This window comes from Mastigoproctus giganteus, chromosome 5 (genome assembly GCF_048544385.1).
Source record: "Mastigoproctus giganteus isolate SK-2022 chromosome 5, ASM4854438v1, whole genome shotgun sequence".
Taxonomy (NCBI): domain Eukaryota; kingdom Metazoa; phylum Arthropoda; class Arachnida; order Uropygi; family Thelyphonidae; genus Mastigoproctus; species Mastigoproctus giganteus.
This window is the reverse complement of record NC_143579.1, coordinates 82429815-82450642: the sequence shown is the minus strand read 5'-3', so window position 1 is coordinate 82450642 and position 20828 is coordinate 82429815. Positions and strand designations below refer to the sequence as shown.

At 38.5% G+C, this 20828-nt stretch overlaps 1 protein-coding gene across 1 annotated transcript in view; it reads right to left on the bottom strand.

Moving 5' to 3' along the window:
- LOC150085526 (transcription initiation factor TFIID subunit 1-like) overlaps positions 1-20828 on the bottom strand; it is a 700666-nt gene that overhangs the window by 518458 nt on the left and 161380 nt on the right.

Sequence of the window (20828 nt, the reverse complement as noted above, 5' to 3'; positions counted from 1 at the left end):
GGTGGTTACAAAGAAACTAGATGCAAATAATAACTTTGATATCATATACTTGGATTTCAGGAAAGCTTTTTACATTGTTGTGAATGGGAGGTTACTGTACAAACTGGAGCAATATGGTATTAATGGTAAGTTGCTACAATGGATAAAAGGGTGGTTGAGTAGGAGAAGACAGAGAGTGGTAATCAATGGACACTGCTCTTCGTGGATTAATATTATTAGTGGAGTCCCTCATTGGGTCCATTGTTGTAGTCTGTATTTATAAATGATACTGATGATGGTATATCAGGCTTAATGTGCAAATTTGCAGATAATATGAAGGGTGGCAGGGTTGTTAAAGACTCTAATGACGGTACACTGCTCCAACAGGATCTAGAAAAGTTGAGCAGATGGGCTGAGAGGTGGCAAATGAAGTTTAACACTGAAAAATGTAAAGTACTACATATAGGAAGCAGTAATCCCAGAGTAACGTATCAACTCTGTAGTACCACACTGACAGTGGGAGAGAATGAAAAGGACCTGAGGGTAATTGTGCAGGCAGATACGAAGTTTTCTGAGCAGTGCAGACGGTCTGCAAGAGTAGCTCATGGTGTCTTGTCAATGATATACAGTCAGTCCTCGTATAACACGTGTTTACACTACACAAATTCGATCATACACGATTTATAATTAGGGGAACATTATCTTATATAACACAAACCGAATTCGCTTATGCACGATTCGCCTTAGTGTTTACAAGAAATGGAAGTCGAATGCAGAATCACCCCAACCGAACATAACACGATAGGAATGAAGAGAAGATTCTGAAAATGTATTTATGTTTTTTATATCAGTGAAGTGAAAACACATTTCACCATAATAACGTAAAAACCAACACAATTCCAGCTATCAGTATAATCGCAAATGCAATTAGTTCAAGTTTACTACCAGTTTATAACAGATTCCACTAGCAGAAACGCAACTGGAAATTGTTTTTATTGTTTTATGGTAGTAACCCCTAGAAATGTGCTTTAGTAAAATGTGAGGTGTTAATCTCTGCCTTTACGGTGTTGTTTATTCGGTTGCTACACGCATGCAGCTTTGTTTGTGTATCAAGTGTGCCTCCTCGTTTTGTAATTGCGTTTTATTTCCCAAAAAATGAGTAAAATACTTAAAAGGTGTGAAAAGGAAGCATCCTGGTGAAGACACTGCAGATTCAGAGAGAAAAAGAAAAGCAATATCGATAAACAGAGGCAGACTGAGTCAAAAATTCTTATCCGGGAAAATTTATAGTGGCCTCATACTATGGTTTATGGCCAAAATCACACCGGCCTCCGACCCACCAATGTTTCCCCCAGTAAGGCTTATGGCCAGCCCGCCTCTGTTGATAGAGAAAAAATATGAAATTGTTAAACGCTTTGAGCGAAATGAAAGACCATGTGATATTGCACGTGCTACAGACCTAAATAAGGCAACGCCAAGAATTACAAAGAATGCAGAGAAAATAAAAACAACTTTCAGAGCAGGAAAAATTCAAAGTGTAATTAAAATCCATTAGATTAAGACACAAAGAATTGGAAGAGATGGAACGGCTGTCATCTGTTTGGATAGAAAAATCAAACAAAAAACAAGTTTGCTTACGATAGAAGCAAAAGCATTAGCAATATTTTATTATGTAATAGTCATAATAAAATACTTACATATTTTATTACGATTATTTATTATGTTTGGTAATGTTTTGGTTACAAATGCGTGTTCAATCTTGGGTGGTCGGCACCTAACCCTATTTTTCCCATAGGGCCTGTTGTTTATATTGCACGATTTTGCATTGCACGAGGGTTTCTAGGAACACAACTATCGTGCTATACGAGCACTGACTGTACAGGAATTTTTCTAGAAGGGATAAGGATGTGATTATCCCCTTGTATAAGGCAATGGTCAGGCCACACTTGAGTACTGTATACAGGTCTGGAGGTCTCATTTTAGGAAGTAGAGCTGTTGGAACGAGTACAGAGAAGGGCAACGATATTAGTGAACAGAACGAAGGGTTGCTCTTACGAAGAAAGGCTTAAGTTTTGCAAATTACAGTGTCTGGAGACTAGGCACCTGCGAGGTGATCTGATTGAGGTGTATAAAGCCTTGAATGGTTTGAACATGCTCAATGCGGATGGGATTCTTCCTCTTGCTCAGAATAATTTCCTGAGGGCATAAATTCAAATTGAGGAAAGACAGTTGTAGGATAGATGTGCAGAAGTTTGCCTTCAGCCAGTGGGTGGTTGATTGGTGGAACAAACTTCCACCATTAAGCAGAATATGCAACAATGCAACAAATAATGAACAATGCAGCAATTTAGGGATAATTAGAATAAATCAACCATTTTAGCAGTGTCTAAACATCACTGTTTTTTTCTTTTTTTTTAAATCAATCTCTCAAAACTTCAAAATAACAGGACAATTCAGTAATACTTATACAACAATTATTCAAAATAGGCACCACTGTCAGTTTAGGTCAATTGTGGATTAGTATTGAATTTGAAATTTTTCTTTTTTTTTTTTTTTATGAAAACCCCAAACAAGAGGTATTAGAAAGAACTTACAATACTTAGTACAATGCATGGATTGCAGGCTGAGAGGATGAAAGAAGATATTTGTTGACATTAGACTTGAATTTCTATATATTATAATTATCGGGAAATATGTACGAGGGAAGGTTGTTGCAGAAAACAAATTTAATGAATAAATGAGGAAGCACAAAACTTGGTTCTGTGAGTTAAGTTTGACAGAAAAAGGATGTTGAGTGGTAATGACACATCTTCGGGCTGTTTTGAAAGAGAGAGAGAGCAGGAATTATAGAAGACAATTCAAAAGAATAGTGCTCATGGAAGTATCTATAGAAAAGGCATGCAGCAGAAATAGGTCTATGAGACCAGAGAGTAAAGAGACTCTGTTACATGAGTCAATAATTAACCTAACTGCCTTCTTTTGAATGGAATATAGAAGCTTGAGAGAGGTTTTTGGGGCACCATCCCAGATGTGGGAACAATATTCCATGGTAGCGCAGATTTGTGATCTGTACAGAGTGACCAGCAGCTTGGAAGAAAAGTAACGCTAAGAGCAAAAGATAAACCCAGTTTTTTAGATGCAGAGGAAGTAATATTTGCAATGTGCTTATGCCAAGAGAGATAACAGAAGACACGGTAATCCCCAATAGAGATATGTCATCTTGTCTAGAAATCAGAGTGCCATTAAAGATAAGAATAGGAGCAGAAGAATCCTTTTTGCGAGATATAAGATGGGACTATGTTTTAGAAGGATGTTGTTATTTTGTTTTTAGGAGCATTAGCAACTAAGGCTATACTGCTCTGAGGATATGTGGTGGTCATTCCCTGACCTTTCCGCATCCTCCATATTTGGTGGTCACGGGCTCGAACCCCAGTCTAATCAGTTTTAGAAGGATTCAAATCAACTAAGTTATCTTCGCCCCCACAAGAGCATTTAAGGAATTGGTAGTGAATATTCGAGAAGTTGACGCTGTTTAAGCAGGAAAGGTTTCTCAAACTGGAAAGTGGAATGCAATTTGCTATCATCAGCAAAACTATCGATAGGATTTACAGTCAATGGAAGGAGGTCACTAATGTATAAGAGGGAAAGAGTGGGAGAAAGAACTGAACCTTGGTGAACACCAGCATTGGCAAAGAAGTTAGAAGACAGAGAGCCATTTACCATCACCCGCAGTGAGAAATCAGAGAGAAAACCGGATACCCAATTACAAAAACCTATTGACAAACCATACAATGGAAGCTTATTTAGAAGACCTTTTTGTCAAACATGATCAAAAGCCTTTGAAATGTCAAGAGCAACCGCTTGAGTTTCACAAAACTTCTCCATTGAATTCATCCACAAATGGGTAGCAAGCAAGAATATCCCCAGTGGATCGACACCGACAGAATTCTTACTGAAAATCATTAATCAGATGGAAAGTTTCTAGATAGTTTAAGAGTTGGTGGTTAGTTGATTTCTCCATTAGTTTAGAAAGAGTAGAAGTAATGGCAATGGAATAAGAATTGGATGGAAGAGATTTATCGCCGTTTTTAGGAACTGGCTGGATATTAGCAAACTTCGAAGCAGAAAGAAAAACACCTTTGAAATAAGAGAAAGTGAAAAAAGGCAACACAGAAAATGAGTAAGTCAGGAGCACAGGTTTTAAGAACGAGCAGAGAAATACCATCAGGACCTGCAGCTTTCTTAGCATCAAGATTTTTAAAATCCTTCTGACATCTTTTTGACGGAAGACCACAGGAGGCATTGAAAGGTGCATACTGGGAATAGTGGGAGGAGGTTTACCAAGACCATTAATACAAGAGTTAGAAGAAAAATAGGATGCTAGCAGGTCAGTTTTATCCTTGGCTGAAATGGCAATAGAACCATCTGGTTTTGACAGGTGGGAACAGAGATGGGCAAAAGTTATGGCCAATAGCTTTGGCACGAGACCAGAATGCCCGGCTACCATTTGGACAAGAAGCTAGTTTTCTACGTTTAGCCTATTCGAAATCTAGTTTGGACTGATTAATAACTGCTTTATAATTGTTGCGAGCTTTGGTATAAGTAGAAAAATTAAACTGAAGATTTTGGAAACAAGCCAATTACAATATGCAACATTCTTCTCTTGAACAGTATGAGCACATTTATTGAAAAACCAAGGTTTAAATAAAGGACAAGATTTTAAGGTGGAGTGTGGAATAAAGAAATCCATTCCTACAAGAATAATTTCACTTACACGATCTGAGCAAACACTGACATCAGAAGTTTTGCAACCATAATCCGACCAAGGAAATGAAGAAAATAAATTTCACAGATCATCCCATTGTACGTTCTTGCAATGCCAAACAACACAAGGTTGGAAATGGCTATGAGAGAAAGGCTCCATAGGAGAAGAGACCATCACCAAGTTGTGATCTGAGGTGCCCAAGAGACCACTCACCTCGACTGTGTACTTAGAAGTTATTTGTGAGAAAAAGATCAAGCATGTTGGCTGTGTGGTTAGGATTGTCTGGTATTCTGGTAGATAAATGAACAATCTGTACGAGGCCACAAGCAATTGCAAAAGCCTCAGCATTTTGACCAACTGGGTCCGTGTGACTAGAAAATGGAAGCCAGCTGCAGTTGTGAACATTAAAATCATCAAGGAAAATTACCTGTTATGAAAGATGAACTAGAGAAAGTTAAGTTTCAAAGAAAGAGGAAGTTTCAGAGTGATTAGTGAAGCTGGGAGAAGGATAGAGGCAACAGATGAATTTGACAGAATAGGGTAGAGTGATTTTAGGCCAGAGAAGGTCGAAAAGAGGAGATTCCAAATTACTAAGTCTCTGACAGGGAATATCAGAACAGACATATGCACAAGTACCACCTTTGAGGCGAAAAGAATCATAAGCGAATAATTTGGACAACTGAGATGAGCAGTGGTTGAATCAGCCGATAACTGAGATTCTGTCAGAAAAAGTACATGGGGTTTGGCAGACTTAAGTGGAAATGGACATCATTGAGATTACAACTGAGACTGTGTATATTTGTGAAATAAACAAGGAAGTGTTTGGGAGGTTTAGATCTTTTCGCAGATGTTTGTTCTATTACTTTGATAATTCATGGTGTATTTAGAAGAAAGATTCTAGAAGAAGAAAGCTATAGACTAAATGACTGTGATGAGTATACCAAACAATTATACAGAGAAACAGAGTGGGCCATTAAATCAGAATGTCGATAATGGGGATGTTAACTTCCAAGATGTTGATTGTTTTCTATGGCAGCATGTTAGAGAGGCAACAAAAGGAAGCAATACTCTTGAATTTAAATGAAGAATAACCATTGTCAAGAATAAAGGAAAAAGCTTTTGTTTTCATAAGGGTGACTACAGTGGACTCAGACAGTTTTTAAATTATATGCAGTAGGACCAACCAATGATGTAACAATCAGCAAATTCTAAATGGGAAGTATTCAAGGAAATAATCATAGAAACTACTAGGCTTTTCATGCCAACTAAGAAACACAGTTCAAAGCTTATACCTAAAAAGATATCAACTCAACCAATGAGATTCATTGCGAGAAGTAAAATACATGGGCATATAAATTATCAGGGGATACAGAAGCCAATGGTAAATATAAACTAGTCAACAAACAAGTCACTAAGGATGTTAGGCAAGCTACGGTAGATTATAAGAAATGATAAGAAATCTTCGGCAAAGAATGCAAAGAAAAATAGCAGACTTCCTTTCTTATGTAAACACTAGAAGGAAGGAGGGGATGAATCAAATAGGTCCCCTTGATATCGCTGATTCACTTGTTGATAATCCTGCTCGGGTCAGCGACAAGCTGAATAAGTACTTTGAATCTACATTCATACATGAGGAATTCTTTAAGTGCTTGGATGTCAGAAGTTTATCAAACTCTACTAGGGAGGTAAAAGATTTTATAATAACTGAGAGGAAAGTGAAAGAGAAACTGCTAAAGTTAAATGGAAGAGGGGCACCTGGGGTGGATGGGATTTATCCAGTTATATTAAGGGAGGCAGCAAAGGAGGTCACAGCAGACCCTTGTCCACAATTATGAGAGCTTCCTTGGGTTCGGGGAAGGTCTATATGTCTCCAGTTGAGACTGGAGACATGCAAATGTATCCCTAATTCACAAAGGGAATCAAATGACATGAGTATTTAAAGACCTGTTATCTTAACTTCTGTTAAATGGATGATGAGGTCACTGGGTAAAGAAGTAATACAGAACTAACTAGACAGGAGTGCAGTTATACTTCAGTCACAGCATGGTTTGTCAAAAGATGATAGTGTCTGACAAATTTGACTGAATACTATGATGCAGCAACCAAAGAAATGAATGCAAAAAAATAATTTTTATATCCTATACTTGGATTTTAGGAAGGCTTTTGATAAAATAAAAGCCTACTGTACAAACTGGAGCAATCTGGCATTAAGGGCAAGTTACTGCTATGGATAAAGGGATAGTTGAGTGGGAGAATATAAAGAGAGTGGTTATCAATGGACATTGCTCTTCATGGACTAATGTTATTAGTAGTCTCATAGGGTTCAGTGAGGGGCCTATGTTGTTTTCAGTATTTATTAATTGATGAAGGCATATCAGTCTTAAGTTTGCAGATGATACAAAGATTGGCAGGGTGAGTTACTGCCACAATATCTAGAAAATTACACCGACGGGCTAAGAAATGGCAGTTGAAGTTTAATATTCACAAATCAAAGGTTCTTCACATGGACAGCAGTAATACCAGATTAACATACCAATCATGTGAAGCTAGATTCAGTGTAGTATAAATTGAAAAAGACCTGGGGTTAAATGTGCAGATATGAAGTTCTCTAAGCAGTGCAGACAGGCTGCCAGGACAGCTCATTGGGTTTTGTCAATCATATACAGGAACTTTGCCAGCAGGGATAAGGAGATGATGGGCCCTTTGTAGAAGGCCATGGTTAGTCCACATCTTGAGTACTGTATAAAGGTTTGGAGGCTCCATTTTAGGATGTAGATCTGATGGAATGGGTGAGGAGGAGTGCAACCAGACTGGTGAAGAGAGTAAAAAGGTGCTCCTACCTAGAAAGGCTTCATTTCTGAAAATTGCAGCATCTGGAGATTAGGCACCTGCAAGAAGATCTGATTGAAGTTTTTAAGACCTTGAATGGATTGAGTAAGCTTAATTTGGATGGCATTGTTTCTCTTCCTGAGACCACACACATGAGGGGACATTAATTCAAATTGAGGAAGGATGGTTGAAGAGTAGATGTGTTGAAGTTTGCCTTTATTCAGCAGGTGGTTAATTGCTGAAACAAACTTCGATCTGTTGTTGTGGAAGCAGATAGCTTAAATAAATTCAAAGAAGAAACAAACTATTGGAGGGGTGGTTGGGCAAATTTTTTTTTTTTTTTTTTTTTTGCTGATGCTCTATAAGCTTCTTGTTGTTGGTGGTGGTGGTGTAGATGCTTATCGGCACAAGGGCAACTTAGGCCAAAATGTGCCTATTCTGGTATTTGGATAGATGCTGGAATTTGCTTTATTTGATTTTAGAAATATTCGTATAGTCTGGTTTGTTTAAGATAAGCAAAGAGATTGTCCAGATTACCATTGTTTCCCATGGGTTGGTGATAAAGGTTCTTGGATTTGCGTCAGAGAGCGGAAAGTAACATTTCTGATGTGAGAATGAATTGAACAATCTAAGAGAATATGGATTGTATTCACGAATGAATGTAAGACAATACGGATTGTAAGTTGTGATGAACAATGCGTGCATATAGGAGGGTCGTCACCCACGAGCAGGAACAAGTGGGTCAGGTGTGTGTGTGTGCCCTCTGTAGTCTTGCCAGTATTACCTCTTCATGCCTGTTTCACTTTATCTGGAGTTCCATAGTTGTGGTTCACGTTTAATTTCAAACAATTTATTGTTCACATGGGTTTTCCAAATGTTTAACCACTGGTCTCTACAGATATGTCAAATATGTGTTAGTAAATCTACATAGGGTACTAAGAAAAACAGCAAGGATTTCTTTTCTTATATAAACTCTAAAAGGAAGGGGATGAATCTGATTGGTCCACTTGACATCGATGGTTCGACTGTTGATGATCCTGCTCAGATAGCAAACAAACTGAATGAGTATTTTGCCTCTACCTTCACACGTGAGGAATTATTAAGGTTTGAAAATGGCAGAAGGTTATCAAATTGTAGCAGGGTGCTTAATGATCTTGTAATAACTGAGAGCAAAGTGGAAGAGAAATTGTTGATGTTAAACATAAGAAAAGCACCTGGGGTGGATGGGATCTATCCAGTTATATTAAAGGAGGCGGCAAAGCAACTAAACAAACCCTTAGCCATAATTATGAGAGCATCCTTGGACTCAGGGGAGGTTCCCATGGACTGGAGATGTGCAAATGTATCCCCAATTCACAAAGGGGGATCGAAGGGTGACGCGAGTAATTACAGACCAGTTAGTTTAACTTCTGTTCCGGGTAAAATAATGGAGTCACTGGTTAAAGATGCATTGCAGGATCATCTAGACAAGACTGCAGCAATAATTCAGGCACAGCATGTTAAGGGAAAGTCTTGTCTGACAAATTTGATAGGATATTATGATGTGGTTACAAAGGAACTGGATGCAAAACACAATTTTGATATCATATATTTGGATTTCAGGAAAGCTTTTGACACTGTTGCGCATGGAAGACTATTATACAAATTGGAGCAGAATGGTATTAAGGGTAAGTTGCTACAATGGATAAAAGGATGGTTAAGTGCGAGAAGACAGAGGGTGGTAATCAATGGGTGCTGCTATTCTTGGACTAATGTTATTAGTGGAGTCCCACAGGGTTCGGTGTTAGGTCCACTGTTGTTTTGTATATTTATCGATGATATTGATGAAGGTATATCAGGCTTAATGTCGAAGTTTGCAGATGATACAAAGGTTGGCAGGGTTGTTAATGACAGTAATGGCAGTCTGCTACTGCAACAGTATCTAGATAATTTGGGCAGATGGGCTAAGAAGTGGCAACTGAAGTTTAACCTTGACAAATGCAAAGTACTGCATATGGGTAGAAATAACGCCAGAGAAACATACCAACTGTGTGGTACTACACTTAAGGTGGTAGAAAATGAAAAAGACCTGGGAGTAATTGTGCAGTCAGATATGAAGTTCTCTGAGCAATGCAGACAGGCTGCCGGGGCAGGTCATGGGGTTTTGTCAATGATATATAGGAAATTTGCTAGCAGGGAAAAGGAGGTGATTATCCCTCTGTATAAGGCAATTGTCAGGTCACGTCTTGAGTACTGCGTACAGGTCTGGAGGCCTCATTTTAGGAAGGATGTAGATTTACTTGAGCGGGTACAGAGAAGGGTAACAAGATTGGTGAGGGGAATGAAGGGATCCTCTTACCAAGAGAGGCTTAAGTTCTGCAAATTGCAGTGGCTGGAGACTAGGCACCTGCGCGGTGATCTGATTGAGGTATATAAGGCCTTGAATGGATTGAGAACGCTGAATTCTGATGGGATCCTTCCACTTGTTCAGATTACGAACCTAAGGGGGCATATATTCAAATTAAGAAAAGACAGATGTAGAATAGATGTGCGGAAATTTGCCTTTAGCCAGGAAGTGGTTAATTGCTGGAACAAACTTCCATCTGTCGTTGTGGAAGTTGATAGGTTGAATAAATTTAAGGAGGAACTGGACAGGCATTTGGAGGGAATGGTGTGATTTTTTTTTTTTTTTTTTTGCTGATGCTGCATAAGCTCATACATTTGCTTTCTTGCATCACATGCCACTACTACTACTACTTGGTAAGATGGAGGTGCATTACTGTTTGGATGCCTGGTCTGTTGTTTCATTACCTACGATGCCAGCATGCCCCGGAATCCAACAGACGCTTGGAGTATGATTCCTATTCTGTAAACGATTTAGACCAGACTGTATTTCTTTTACTATAGGATGTGGAGTTCAGAATATATTACTTATTGCAGACAGCGCACTCATGGAGTCTGTATATATTAAACTACTGGTGAAGTTTATATACAGATATTGATATTCTCAATAGCTAGCTGGATTGCATACAGTTCTGCAGTATAGCTGCTGCATTGAGTTGGGAGATACAGACACTGTGAACAAAGGAAAAACTGCTGCAACACCTACAGTGCCATCTGATTTTGAGCCATCAGTATATATTATGCAGCTGTGCACATTGCTATAAGCATGCCTTTCGTGCAGTTGTTTGCTGTTACAGTTTTCCAGGGACTTTTTTCCCCACTGTTGGAAATATGTCACAGTAAGGTAGGTTTGTGGACCAGGGTGGATCAGGTATTTTAATTTCTTTGAGCATGTTTTTAAAATGTACATTCCAGCAGTGAATCAACTCTTGTAGTCTAACATCAGTGGGCTTACTGTTATAAAATGTTATCCATTTAGGATTGAAGAGTAGCGGTTGATTGGGATGACCTGGAAGGCTTTTAAGCCTGGCTGCGTAGGTGAGTAGTAACATTCTCCTCCTGAGGTGGAGTGGAGGTTCGTTTGCCTCTAACTTCCCCCAAACTTCCCCCAAACTTGGGGGAAGTTTGCCCCAAGAGCAGTGCAAAGAGCACTGTGTTATATGGTATTTAGTCGTGTAAGCACACTTTTTCCTGGCTGAGTCATAGATGATTTTGCCATAGTCTAGATGCGACTTGATGAGAGAATGATACAAGTGCAGAAGAGTATTTATCTGCACCCCATGCTATGGCAGAGATAGCTCTAACAGATAGCTCTAAGTTATCTTAGAACCATCTGTTTTTCAAACAGATGGTTCTAAGATAACTTATATGCATGGAAAAATTTATTTCACTAGTTTCACATCTAGTGTTAAACCCAAAAGGTTGATATTGCTGGTGTGAGGGATCAGATTATTTTTTTAATTTAAGTTCAGATTCTGAATGTAATTTGTGTTTTTTACAGAAATGGATCACAATTGTCTTTTGTTCTGATAGACAGTAACTATTTTGTTGAGTCCATGTCTCCAGCTTATTTATGGAGAGTTGTAGCTGTCTCTCAATGGTATTAATGTTTGATGAATAGCATGATATGGCAAGATCGTCAGCATACATGTATATCTCTACAGTTCTAGGCATATTCTGTGTCATGGTGTTTAGCCTAATTGCAAAGAGGATAGCACTAAGTATGGACCCTTGGGGCACCCCTTCTTCCTGGATAAAACATTCTGACAGTACGTTCTGGTGACGAACTTGAAAGGTTCTGTGCTTAAGAAAATTCTGAATGAATTGTGGTAAGTGTCCTCTCAACCCCATGGAACAGAGCTCTCGAAGAATGCCATACCTCCATGTGGTATCAAAAGCTTTTTCAATGTCTGGATTGACCATCACTAGATGTTGATTTTTAACATAAGTGTCGCGAATATTGGTTTCAGCTCTTATCATAAGATCCAAGCAGGATATATTTTGGAGGAAATCGTATTGGTTGCAATTTAACAGCATTTTACTTTCAAGGATCCACTTTAGTCTGCTGTGTATTATTTTTTCGAGTGTTTTACCGAGATAGCTGGTGACAGAAACTGGTCAGTAGTTTTATGGAATGATTGATCCTTTCCCGGTTTAGGAAAAGCAAGAATTACTGCGTGATGCCATAAGGAAGGATAAACACATTCAAGGAAAATCCGATTATAGAATACTAGTAATAATTTTAAAGATGTATTATTGAGATGTTTGAGCATTATGTAATAGATTCCGTCCGGTCCTGCTGCACTGTTTGCTAATCTGTTTAGGGGTTCTTTGAGTTCAGTTAAGTTGAAGGGCTGATTATAAGAAAGAGGTTGTGTGTTATTAAAATTTATTTTATATTTTTCTGCTGAGGTTTTAATTTTCAGGAATGAATTGTCATATGTAGCTGCTGCTGATATTTCACTAAACGTTTCTCCAAGGAAATTGCCTATTTCTTTAGGGGAGGACAGTTCTCGTCCATTTTTAATCAGGATTGGAGCAGTAAATGAAATGTATTTATTATTTAATTGTTGGATTTTTTTCCCCATATTATCTGACCGCTGGTGTCCTTCATGATGGTTCTGGCAAATATTTTATCCAGCAGTCTTTTTTTGCTTTTCGTCTTATTTGTCTTGCCCTTGCCTTTTGTTTTTTTATATAATATGAGGTTAGCTGTTGTGGGGGGAGGGACCTACGAAACTGATCCAGGCTTTATTTTTCTCTCTTTTGGCACTATTACAAGCTGCATTCCACCAGTGTTTTGCATATCTGTGTTGGTTTGCAGAGGATTGAGGAATTGTTTCAGAAGCTCTTGCCAGAATATTTGTGGTAATGTGCTCGGTGACTTTGTCTATAGATTGTGTTTTTATAAATTGATCATCAAAGGACACACAGATTGAGTATTTTGCCCAATTTGCTTTTGAGAATTTCCATTTTATTCTCTGGTCAGGGCATTGGGATTGTTTTGTTTGAATTTTGCATATAATTGGAAGATGATCGCTGTTGTGTGAATATTCTAAGATTGACCACTCCATACTGGGGAACAGTATGGGAGAGCAGATGGACAGGTCAATTGCTGAGGTGGATCCTGTGGGAAGATGAATATAAGTGTGATGGCCAGTATTTATCAAGGTTAACTGCTGTTGGTTCAGTAAGGTCTCAATCAGATGTCCTCTTTGATCCAAGCAGGAAGATCCTCACAATGGGTGATGCCCATTGAAGTCACCGAAGAGACAGAAGGGTGTTGGCACTTGAACTATAAGATCTTCTAGTTCTTTTAGTGTGATGGGACTGTTTGGCAGAAGGTATATTGAAACTACTGTTAGCATTATGCCAAAAGCCACATGCACAGCAACGGCTTCCTTGTCGGTCTGTAGAGAGATAATTCGAGAAGGAATTTTACAGTTAACTAAGATCGCCACCCCTCCATGTACGGACTTGCAGTATTCCTGTTTTTTCTATATATTGTGAAGTTTCTGATTGAGAGTTACTTGAGGCGTTAAATTGGTTTCTTCTAAACAAACTATCATTGGATTATATCTATTAATCAGGTCATATAAGTCATCTGTATTGGCACACATGCCTCTACAATTTCATTGAAGTATGTGCTGCATTACATGGTTTTTGGAGTTGTGTTTTGATCTGTCTGTTGTTTTTTTTTTGAGCAGTTTGTTTGTATTGTTCAGTTTTATGTCTATCTTTTTTTTGGGAATACCGGTCGCTCTGTATCTATGTCTTCTTCTGCATGAAGGTATAATATAGTTTCTATAGTTTCATCTGTTTCAACTTTGTTGTCAACATCCATATGTATGGGGGATTGTATGAGGGAGCAGTTTGTTTGTATTGTTCAGTTTTATGTCTATCTTTTTTTGGGAATGCCGGTCGTTCTGTATCTATGTCTTCTTCTGCATGAAGATGTAATATAGTTTCTATAGTTTCATCTGTTTCAACTTTGTTATCAACATCCATATGTATGGGGGACTGTTTCTTGGTCTGAATATGATCTGTTGGTGTTGATTTGTCTGCTTTTTTAGTAGTTGCAGGTATATTGGGTGGAATGGAAATTGGAGTATTACTTTCTTGTTCTTGTAGACTTTGTTTGGCAGGTTGCAGCTTAACATTAAGCACGGACCTGGCCCAATCGGCAATTGAAGTGTTTGGAGGGACTGAGATGTCAGTCTGAGTAGCAACAGAAACACTCTGTTGAGCTGCTTGTGCATACGTACGTTTCAACATAAACTGCATGATGTGCTTTTTGGCTTCCTGGTATGTTACCTTGTTTTCTGTTTTGTATTTTTGTATATTTTTTCCCACTTTCCACATTTCCCAATTTTTTTGAATATACCGGTTGATTACCTTTGCAATTGGAACAGGTGAAGGCAGTTAAAGTGCAGTCAGCTTGGGTGTGTTCTGTTGAATCACAATTTGGGCATATCATAGTGCCACAGCATGCTACTTGGGAGTGTCCATATTTCTGGCACTTATAACACCTGATGGGATTTGGTATATATGGACGTATGCGACAATTTAAATACCCTGCTTTAATTGTTGTTGGTAAATTTGGGGTACTGAAAATCAGTATTAGGTTCCATGTAGGCATTAATTGCCCATCTTTCCTGATTAATATTCTCTTTGCTTGTATGATGCTGATCAGCCAATTCTTGCATAATTTCTTCCTCTGAGATGTTAATGGGGTACCACTCTGCTATAACTCCTTTGGAAGTATTCAGCGTGACATGTGGTGTAATTTTAGCTGATATTCCACCAAAGGTGGTCAGTTTCATTAATCTTTCTGAATGATTTGGTTTTATTGTTTCTACCAGCAGATCTCCAGACTGTAGACGTTTTACCATCTTTGGTGTTCCTGCAGCATTTTCCAAGCATTTCTGAATTAGAAATGAGGATAATTTGCTCACAGGATAGTCGTGAATGTATAAGGAGAAAGCCTGGGTAATCTTGTTGGCATGGACCTTTTTTTTTTTTTGCCTTTTATTTTGATAATGGTCACAATCAGGTTGGTCCATATCGGTAGATGATCTCAATAGATCAAATGGAGGAAAGGTTTCTTTCTCCATTTTATACTCCTTTTGGCCCTGAAGGTTGGGTTTACCACTCAGGTTACCATTCCCGCCACGGGGAGGCAGGAGTAATGCCACAAGTGGCCAAGCGGTTGTTAGGTTAGTTGGGTTAGTAACTCTAATAAGAATAAAAGGAAAGTTGTCTTTTCTTTCCTGACTTAACTTAATACTTCTAAGATGAAGTCTACAGTGCTTTTTGAAAGAACTTAAGAGAAACTAACTGGAAACTTAAACAGAAGAGTGATTCCTTTAAAGGAGAATGCTTTGGATCACTTTACAGAGCTCAAAAATCATTTGGCCACGGAAACGCTTGGCACTCTCGCCCCTATAAGCTTGCTATCTTGTATCATTTGCCCCTATCATTTGCTCATTAACATAATTACAAGTTTAAAGGAAAGCACATTAACATCAAGAAAATAACCAGCAGGAAAAAAAAAAAAAAAAAAAGAAATAGAAAAAGTAAGTATGATTTTTGAATGAAGATAAACCATTTAATAAATCAGCAATCATTACAAGTGTATAGAAAGGATAGACAGGACAGGAGGGGAGAAGGGGTTATGCTATTAGTTAAGAAACACATAAAGTCCAAGGAAGTGGAGCCAGTCGACATCGATGGACAGGGCAGTGTCGAGTCAGTTTGGTGTGACATAAGCATAGGGAAATCAAAATTGAGAGTAGGAGTGTGCTATAGGCCTAATGACTCTGATGAGTATAATAATATATTGTACAGGGAAATAGAGTGGGCCAGTAAATCAGAGAGTCTTATAATGGGGGATTTTAATTTCCCAGATATTGACTGGAATTTGTGGGTTGGTCACTCGCACACTAGCAAGGCTTTTGTGGATTTATTGGATGATTGTTTTCTACATCAGCATGTTCGTGAGGCAACAAGAGGGAGCAATACTCTTGATCTGATTATCAGTAGTGATTCTTCATGCATTAAGAACCTGCAGATAAATGAACCACTAGGTGGCAGTGATCACAGTGTGTTGAAGTGGGATTTACTCAAGGAGGTAACTACCATCAGAGGTAAAGGGAAGGGTTTTTGTTTTCGTAAAGGCGACTATGATGGTCTGAGACAGTATTTAAATTCTATACAGTGGGACCAACTGATGATGTTACCAACAGCAAACTCAAAATGGGAAGCATTCAAGGAACTAATCTTGGTGGCTACCAGGCTTTACATACCAACTAAGAAATATTGTTCAAGGTTTAGGCCTAAATGGATGTCAGATGGACTAATGAGACATGTGGCAGAGAAGAAAAATGCATGGGATACATACAAATTAATGGGTGACATGGAAGCCTATGATAGATATAAGTTGGTCTGTAACCAAGTCACAAAGGAGATTAGGCAGGCAAAGGCAGACTACGAAAAATCCTTGGCAAAGGATGCAAAGAAAAACAGAAAGGAGTTCTTTACATACTTGAACTCGAGAAGGAAAGGGATGAATCAGATTGGTCCACTGGATATTGATGGTTCAACAGTTGAGGATCCTGCTCAGGTGGCTAACAATCTAAACGAGTATTTTGCATCTACATTCACGCATGAGGAGTTATTCAGGAAGGAGAATGATGTAGGTAAAGTAAACATTGGCAGTGAGCTGGATGATTTTGTAATAACTGAGAGGAAAGTGGAGGAGAGATTGTTGAGGATAAACATAAAAAAGGCACCTGGGGTGGATGGGATCTATCCAGTTATATTAAAGGAGGCAGCAAAGGAAGTATGCAAACCCCTAGCCATAATTATGAGAGCTTCTTTGGACTCAGGGAAGGTACCCATAGACTAGAGATGTGCAAATGTAACCCCAATTCACAAAGGAGGATCAAAGGCTGACACAAGTAATTATAGACCTGTTAGTTTAACTTCTGTTCCAGGTAAATTAATGGAGGCACTGGTTAAAGAAGCACTGCAGGATCATCTAGACAAGAATTCAGTTATAGCTCAGACGCAGCATGGTTTTGTTAAGGGCAGGTCTTGCCTGACCAATTTGATTGGATACTATGATGTAGTCACAAAAGAACTGGATGCAGGGAATAACTTTGATATTATATATTTGGATCTTAGAAAGGCTTTTGATACTGTTGTGCATGGAAGACTGCTGCACAAATTGGAGCAGTGGGGCATTGGAGGCAAATTGCTGCTATGGATAAGGGGATGGTTGAGTGGCAGAAGACAGAGAGTGGTAATCAATGGACACTGCTCAACGTGGACTAATGTTATTAGTGGAGTTCCTCAAGGTTCAGTGTTGGGTCCATTGTTGTTTTCGGTGTTTATGAATGATATTGATGATGGGATATCAAGTTTAATGTCTAAGTTTGCAGATGATACAAAGGTTGGCAGGGTCGTTAAGGACACTACTGACGCTATGCTGCTGCAACAGGATCTGGAAAGGTTGAACAGATGGGCTGAGAGGTGGCAAATGAAGTTTAACATTGACAAATGTAAAGTACTACATATGGGTAACAGTAACCCCAGAGCAATGTATCAACTGTGCGGTACTACACTGACAGTGGTGGAGAATGAAAAGGACCTGGGGGTAATTGTGCAGGCAGATATGAAGTTCTCTGAGCAGTGCAGACGAGCTGCAAGAGTAGCTCATGGTGTCTTGTCAATGATATACAGGAATTTTTCTAGCAGGGATAAGGAGGTGATTATTTCCTTGTATAAGGCAATGGTTAGGCCACATCTTGAGTACTGTATACAGGTCTGGAGGCCTCATTTCAAGAAGGATGTAGAGCTGCTGGAACGGGTACAGAGAAGGGCAACAAGATTAGTAAATGGAACAAAGGGTTGCTCTTACGAAGAAAGGCTTAAGTTTTGCAAATTACAAAGTCTGGAGACTAGGCACCGGCGAGGTGATCTGATAGAGGTGTATAAGGCTTTGAATGGTTTGAGCATGCTCAATGCCAATGGGATTCTTCATCTTTCTCAGAATAATCACCTCAGAGGGCATAAATTCAAATTGAGGAAGGACGGATGTCGGATAGATGTGCGGAAATTTGCCTTTGGCCAGCGGGTGGTTGGTTGGTGGAACCGACTTCCATCACTTGTTGTTGAAGTTGATAGCCTAAACAAATTTAAAGCTCAACTGGACAGGTATTTCGAACGAACCGAGGGATGAAATGGGAGAGGGTTTTTTTTTTTTGGCTGATGCTGAATAAGCTTGCTTTCTTGCATCGTATGCCTCTACTAATGCTAATGCTAATGGTCATTCAATCTATCTTCTGCAATTGAACTTGAGAGAGCCTTTTGCTGGATAGAATATTTTTCAGACATCTCCTACTAGCTGAACAAGCAACTGCTTTTGAAACTGCTTGTGACATAGGTTCTTTTTAAATAGATCTACCATCTTTGTCGAGATGAAGATATTCAACAACTTGAGACCTCTAAAGGCCAGAAAAACAACTTCCACCAGTTAACTGATTTTTGACTGAACAAATACTGGAACAGTAATGATAGATTATTTTGTTATAACACCCACATTTCTTATGTATTCACAAATAGCAACAAGCTTTTCAATTTAAAAGTTTCCCAATCCTTTTACCTCCATGGTTTACAGAAGGTAAAAAACATAAGTACAGTTCTTCTGTCATTTCTTGCTAACACTTGAACTTTACCTTATTTTCAAAAACCAACAATCCTGTGTTTTTCTATTTTCTTTGTGGTTTTCATCTCTGATAACCCTTCCTGTTAGGTGAATATTTACTTTATGAAGTTCTGCTAGTAGAACACTAGTGTAGAATCAGCCAGGGAATAAATGAAATCCACTACCCTCAAATACTGTGAAGTAGTTTTTTCATGAGGTGAAAGTCATATCTGGCTGTCAGCAGCAGGCTTTCCAAAATATGACACAATAGCTGGCAAATAATCAGTTTTTGAGTCAGCTAAAACAAATACATGAAGGGCCCCAGTTTGCTGGCTTTTGGGGGTTATAACATTTTAATGAAATTCTACCCTTGAAACAAACAGTACTTTCACCAATTAAGGTAAGGTACAGTATTAGTGTAGTTACTGTAGAGTTACTGTAGATGAAGTTACTGTAGGGTTGTTAAAATTGGGAGGAAGAGGCATAACACAAAAACTGGCAAGGCTCTTCACAAAGTGCATTAGAAAAGGTGTGATGCCTAAGCAGTGGAATAATGCAATCATAGTTTTGCTGCATAAGAAAGCAGATAAATCAGAAATTGGAAATTATAGACCAATTAGCTTGTTATCCCACATCTACAAGTTGTTCACAAGGGTCATTACTAACAGATTAGAAAGAATGCTTGATGAGAATCAACCGAAAGAGCAAGCTGGCTTTAGAACAGGATTCTCAACTATGGGTCACCTTCACATAATATCACAGCTAATGGAGAAAGCAAATGAATATAAAACATCATTATGCCTGGCATTTGTGGATTATGAAAAGGCATTTGACTCCATACAGCATAAGGCAATGTTTCGGGCACTGGAAAGACAAGGCATAGATACTCCATATATTATGATTTTGAAGAAAATATATGAGTGTGTTACCTCCCTTATTAGACTAGACAAAGACAGTAGACAATTTAAAATCGAGAAAGGAGTTCGACAAGGAGACACAATATCTCCGAAGTTGTTTACTGCTGCCCTTGAGGAAGCTTTCAGAAGATTAGACTGGTCGCAGAAAGGAGTCAATGTGAACGGAGAGTACCTAAACCATTTACGACTTGCAGATGACATTGTGGTCATAAGCCACGATCCCAAAGAATTAGAGGAAAATCTTAATCAGTTATGCACAGTTAGTAAGGATTTTGGACTAAAGATGAATATGACTAAAACAAAAGTAATGATGAACAAGTATGCCACGGAAAGGGAAATAATGATTGAAGGAGCAGTAATTGAAAAAGTGGAGTCATATACTTATCTGGGACAAGTTATTAGCTGTAATAATGATAAATGGCTGGAAGTCAAGAGAAGAATAAGTTTTGGATGGATAGCATTCAGGAAATATAGTCACATACTGAAGAGCAATATCCCAGTTTGTCTGAAACGTAAAATAATGAACCAATATATACTCCCCACCATGACTTATGGAAGTGAAACTTGGGCACTCACCAAAAGAATGGAAGAAAAGCTGAGAACTACACAGCGAAGAATGGAGCGAATTATATGGGGAATCAGACTGTTAGATAAGAAGAGAAACACGTGGATTAGGCAGCAAACTCAAGTAAAGGACATTCTTATCAAAACTAAAGAACTAAAATGGTCTTGGCCAGGACACATAGCTCGAAGACATGATGACAGATGGACTAAGAAAATAACAGAATGGTATCCAAGAGGAGCTAGAAGAAAACATGGAAGACAAAAGCGGAGATGGATAGATGAAATTCATGAGTTTGTGGGTAGTAAATGGATGGCCAGTGCTCAAAACAGAAGGAACTGGAAAGTTGCTGGAGAGGCCTTCATCCTGCAGAGGATTGAAAATGGCTGATGACAGTATTAGTCTATGTCTATCATCACCATAAATTACTGTACATTATATTTCCCAGTTTAAAAAAAAAAAAATGTTATAAAGAACACATCTCTATTTATTTAATGTTAGAATGACCCCCATATAGCACAGTGTCATTTAGCACTCAATTTTCTAGGAATGTATCCTGATCACCAACCGGAGTATGCCTGTATAAATTTCAATATCATCCTATTAAATAAACTGTTCGTATTTTATAAGATTTTTAATAATCTGCATACAAGTTATGTAGTTTTAATTTGATTAAGGCTACACAAT